Source organism: Rhinopithecus roxellana, chromosome 19, assembly GCF_007565055.1.
Source record: "Rhinopithecus roxellana isolate Shanxi Qingling chromosome 19, ASM756505v1, whole genome shotgun sequence".
Taxonomy (NCBI): domain Eukaryota; kingdom Metazoa; phylum Chordata; class Mammalia; order Primates; family Cercopithecidae; genus Rhinopithecus; species Rhinopithecus roxellana.
In genome coordinates this window covers 6,010,076-6,015,654 of record NC_044567.1, presented here as the reverse complement: position 1 = coordinate 6,015,654, position 5,579 = coordinate 6,010,076, and the positions used below count along the sequence as shown (strand labels likewise).

Genomic DNA, 5,579 nt, shown 5'->3' with positions numbered 1-5,579 from the left:
CAAGGAATTGCCTGGACTTTTGATTGAGTGTGGCTGCAATGGGTGGTTTTTCTCCGGCCTCCCTGAGCTCCTTGCCTTCCCCACCCTGCCAACCACCCTGTCACAGGAAATGTCTTCCTCCCTTTCTCTCCTTTCTCTTTCCTACCTTTTCTGTTACTCAGGGCAGCTGTCTGCTCTTTCATCTTGCCCAGAGACCACATGTTAAATCTCCTGGTCAGAAGATCATTCCACCCCACCCTGAGTCTATCAGAGTTCACAGGGCCCAACCAGGGGTAAGTTTGAGCCTTGCCAGGTCAATATTGCAAGCTAAGTGGAGTGGCTAATGTCTATGTTTTATCACATGTGTTCTGCTCTGGCCAGAATGGAAAATGTTAATTTGGTTACCCCATGTAAACCTCTTGGGCAGCATCTTACAGAACTGAGAGGATTTTGCCTATGGTTCCATGAAACAGAAAAAGATGATTTTCTTTTGTGTTGTGGCTTGGCCTCCAGGGCTATGGCGTGGTGAGCAGGGAACTGCTCAGGGAAAGGGAACCCAGAAGCCTGGTATGTGCCCAAAGGGTAAGAATTTCTTACCAGTCAGGCTTTTTGTCTCTCTCTTGCTATGCAAACTGGTTGAATGCACGGTAAAAATCACGTTTATCTCCTCTGTAAAGTTTTAATTAACGGGAAAAGGGATTTTTGAGGCTGGTCTTAAGCCACAGCAAATCTGGTATACTTTGTGCTGTAAATGTATCTTTCTGTATCATTCAGTCATAAAGAGGAGTACTTTAGGATAGAATATGGGCTTAGGACCCCATAAGCCCACTGTTCAAGCCAGCCCAGCAAACTGGCCAGTAACAAACTTTGCTGCAGGTCCCTGAAATTAAAAAACAAAACAAAAGACTGGATGAGGGCTCCATCTTGTTTTATGTCCTTGGGAGTTTGACCTTGTAACCATATGGCAGTACTTTCTCTTGGTCTTCACCATTCGGAAGACAGGAATTTTGGATTTCATGTCACAGTTACCCCTAAAACTTGTCTTGAGCATTTAAAAGCCATTGCAAGCTCAAAATTGGCTGCTTCTAGGATCCTTGTGGGAAGAGCAGTGGTGACTGCCCATTGCTGTAGCTCATTAGCTACAGCTTTCTCTTTTCACAGTGGCATCCAGGGTTCAATTCCCGGCTTAAGGAATGAGTCTTTTCTGATTTAATTTCTGCACGACCTTTACCATTTGTTGATTCTCTTCCCCTCCATAAACTGTCTTGAATTTTCCTTTCTCTGAGCACCTGGGAGGTTACCTTTGGTAAAGTCCAAAAAGCCAGAAATATTGGCTGTTCTGCATGGCTAAAGTTGGGTAATATAAGAGATTTTAAAGGATTTTTTTAGTGTTATGGCTAAAAGTCAGCTTAATTCAGGCCAGGAATGGCAGCTTATGCCTGTAGTCCCAGCACTTTGGGAGGCCAAGGTGGGTGGATCACCTGAGGTCAGGAGTTCGAGACCAGCCTGGTTGACATGGCAAAACCCCATCTCTACTAAAAATACAAAAATTAGCTGGACGTGGTGGCACACATCTGTAATGCCAGCTACTCAGGAGCACCAACGGGATGGCGCTAAACCATTCATGAGAGATATGCCCCCATAATCCAAACACCTTCCAGTAGCCCCACCTCCAACAGTAAGGATTTCATTTCAACATGAGATTGGAAGGGTACATCCAAACTATTTATCAATGAGGAAAAGGGGTGCGTGTGCGTGTGCGTGTGTGTGTGTCTGTGTGTGCCTGTGTGTGTTTTGGAGACAGGGTCTTGCTCTGTCACCCAGTCTGGAGTACAGCGGTGCAGTCATAGCTCACTGCACCCCCCAACTCCTGGGCTCAAGGGATCCTCCCCTCTCCACCTCCCAAGTAGCTAGGACTATAGGTGTGTGCCACCACACATGGATAATTTTTTTTTTTTCATTAAACTTTTTTAATGGGTCTCAAAATTCTGTGACAAATTTTTGGTCAAGTTGTTTCCATTAAAAAGTACTAATTTTAAAAACTAATAACTTAAAACTGCCACACGCAAAAAAGAAAACCAAAGTGGTCCACAAAACATTCTCCTTTCCTTCTGAAGGTTTTACGATGCATTGTTATCATTAACCCGTCTTTTACTACTAAACTTAAATGGCCAATTGAAACAAACAGTTCTGAGACCGTTCTTCCACCACTGATTAAGAGTGGGGTGGCAGGTATTACGGATAATATTCATTTAGCCTTCTGAGCTTTCTGGGTAGACTTGGTGACCTTGCCAGCTCCAGCAGCCTTCTTGTCCACTGCTTTGATGACACCCACCGCAACTGTCTGCCTCATATCACGAACAGCAAAGCGACCCAAAGGTCTGAGAAGCTCTCAACACACATAGGCTTGCCAGGAACCATATCAACAATGGCAGCATCACCAGACTTCAAGAATTTAGGGCCATCTTCCAGTTTTTTACCAGAACGGCGATCAATCTTTTCCTTCAGCTCAGCAAACTTGCATGCAATGTGAGCCGTGTGGCAATCCAACACAGGGGCATAGCCAGCACTTATTTGGCCTGGATGGTTCAGGATAATCACCTGAGCAGTGAAGCCAGCTGCTTCCATTGGTGGGTCGTTTTTGCTGTCACCAGCAACGTTGCCACGATGAACATCCTTGACAGACACATTCTTGACATTAAAGCCCACATTGTCCCCAGGAAGAGCTTCACTCAAAGCTTCATGGTGCATTTCGACAGATTTTACTTCAGTTGTTACGTTGACTGGAGCAAAGGTGACCACCATACTGGGTTTGAGAACATCAGTCTCCACTCGGCCAACAGGAACAGTACCAATACCACCAATTTTGTAGATATCCTGGGGAGGCAGGCGCAAGGGCTTGTCAGTTGGATGAGCTGGTGGTAGGATGCAGTCCAGAGCCTCAAGCAGCGTAGTTCCACTGGCATTGCCATCCTTACGGGTGACCTTCCTTCCCTTGAACCAAGGCATGTTAGCACTTGGTTCCAGCATGTTGTCACCATTCCAACCAGAAATTGGCACAAATGCTACTGTGTCGGGGTTGTAGCCAATTTTCTTAATGTAAGTGCTGACTTCCTTAACAATTTCCTCATATCTCTTCTGGCTGTAGGGTGGCTCAGTGGAATCCATTTTGTTAACACCAACAATGAGTTATTTCACACCCAGTGTGTAAGCCAGAAGAGCATGCTCTCGGGTCTGCCCATTCTTGGAGATACCAGCTCCAAATTCACCAACACCAGCAGCAACAATTAGGACAGCACAGTCAGCCTGAGATGTCCCTGTAATCATGTTTTAGATGAAGTCTCTGTGTCCTGGGGCGTCAATGATAGTCACATAATACTTGCTGGTCTCAAATTTCCACAAGGAGATATCAATGGTGATACCACGTTCCCGCTCAGCTTTCAGTTTATCCAAGACCCAGGCATACTTGAAGGAGCCCTTTCCCATCTCAGCAGCCTCCTTCTCAAATTTTTCAATGGTTCTTTTGTCGATGCCACCGCATTTGTAGATCAGATGGCCAGTAGTGGTGGACTTGCCCGAATCTACGTGTCCAATGATGACAATGTTGATATGAGTCTTTTCCTTTCCCATTTTGGCTTTTAGGGGTAGTTTTCACGACACCTCTGTTCTGGCAGCAAACCCGTTGTGAAAAAGGACACATGGATAATTTTTAAAAGCTTTCTGTAGGGACAAGGTCTTACTGTGTTGCCCAGGCTGCTCTCAAACTCCGGGACCCAAGTGATCCTCCTGCCTTGGCCTCCCAAAGCACTGGGATTACAGGCATGAGCCACTGTGCCCGGCCAGGAAAAGTTTTTATTATAGAAATATTTCTGCTAATACAAAAAAAAAGAAGAAAAAAAAAGAAATATTCCCACTAATAAATAAAGAAGAAACCAAACATGCTGGTGCACACCTGTAGTCCTAACTACTCAGGAGGCTGAGGTGGAAGAATCCCCTGTACCCAGGAGTTTGAGTCCAGCCTGGACAACATAGTAAGACTTCATCTCTAAAAATAAATAAATAATCCAAAAATAAAGAAAGAATGGTGGCATTAGAATATCAAAATAAAGAAGGAATGGTGGAATTGGAATATCACAATATTGCATTCTCTAATGAAATGATGAATCTAGGCAGTGATTAAAAGCAGCTGCTAGCTGGGCGCGGTGGCTTACGTCATACCAGTAATCCCAGCACTTTGGGAGGCTGAAGTGGGCGGATCACCTGAGATCAGGAGTTTGAGACTAGCCTGGCCAACATGGTGAAACCCCATCTCTACTAAAAATACAAAAATTAGCTGAGCGTGGTGGCAGGCGCCTGTAATCCCAGCTACTCGGGAGGCTGAGGCAGGAGAATCACTTGAACCTGGGAGGTGGAGGTTGCAGTGAGCAGAGATCGTGCCATTGCACTCCAGACTGGGCGACAAAAGTGAGACTCCATCTCAAAAAAAAAAGCAGCTACTGATGAGTGGATAGGGTGGCTTAATGCCTGTAATCCCAGGACTTTGGAAGGCTGAGGCAGGAGGATTGCTTGAGGCCAGGAATTCAAGACCAGCTAGGCCAACATAATGAGACCCCTGCCTCTACAAAATAATTTTTTAATGTTTTAATTAAAATAAATAAATAGGCCAGGCATGGTGGTTCAAGCCTATAATCCCAGCACTTTGGGAGGCTGAGGTGGGCGGATCACTTGAGGTCAGGAGTTTGAGACCAGCCTGGTCAACATAGTGAAACCCTATCTCTACTAAAAACACAAAAATTAGCCAAGCATGGTGGCAGGTGCATATAATCCCAGCTACTCGGGAGGCTGAGGCAGGAGAATCACTTGAACCAGGGAGGCAGAGGTTGCAGTGAGCCGAGATGGTGCCAGTGCACTCCAGCCTGGGTGACAGAGTAAGACTGTCTCAATCAATCAATCAATCAATCAATCAATAAAAGCATTAGGTGAAAAGTTGCAGGTATTTTCATTGTTACTTATGCATAAGAGTAACATACAATGGATAAAACAATGTCTAAATAAAATCTAAAAAGGCTCTTTCAATAAAATAAAATGTCTAAGTGACTGGAAGCAATGGTAATTCTCCCCATGATGAGCCATCAGAGAAATGCAAATCAAAGCAAAATGAGACACCACTCCACACTCACTAGGATGGCTGCAATCAAAAAGACAGTCATAAAGAAGTGTTGATGAGAATGTGCAAAAATTGAAACCCTCATGCCTTGCTGGTAGGAAAGTAAAATGGTACTGCTACTTGCAAAACATTTTGTCGGTTCTTCAGAAAGTTAAACGTAGAGCTACCATATAACCCAGCAATTCCATGCATAGGTATATACCCACAGAAACAAAAATATATATGCCCATGCAAAAACTGATACAGGAATGTTTACAGCAGCATCATTTATAGTAGCCAACAAGTAGAAACAACCCTAAAATATCCATCAACTGATAAATGAATACACAAAATGTGGTATATCCATACAATGAAATATTATTTCGTAATGAAAAGAAATGAGAAGCTGATATATCTATGACAAGAATGAACCTTGAAAACATTATGCTAAATG

At 44.1% G+C, this 5,579-nt stretch overlaps 1 pseudogene across 1 annotated transcript; it reads right to left on the bottom strand.

Moving 5' to 3' along the window:
- Positions 1 to 1,939: 1,939 nt before the first annotated feature.
- LOC104659706 lies at positions 1,940 to 3,665 on the bottom strand (annotated as a pseudogene). The gene has a single exon (XR_747623.2). The product of XR_747623.2 is annotated as an elongation factor 1-alpha 1 pseudogene (transcript).
- Positions 3,666 to 5,579: the final 1,914 nt, after the last annotated feature.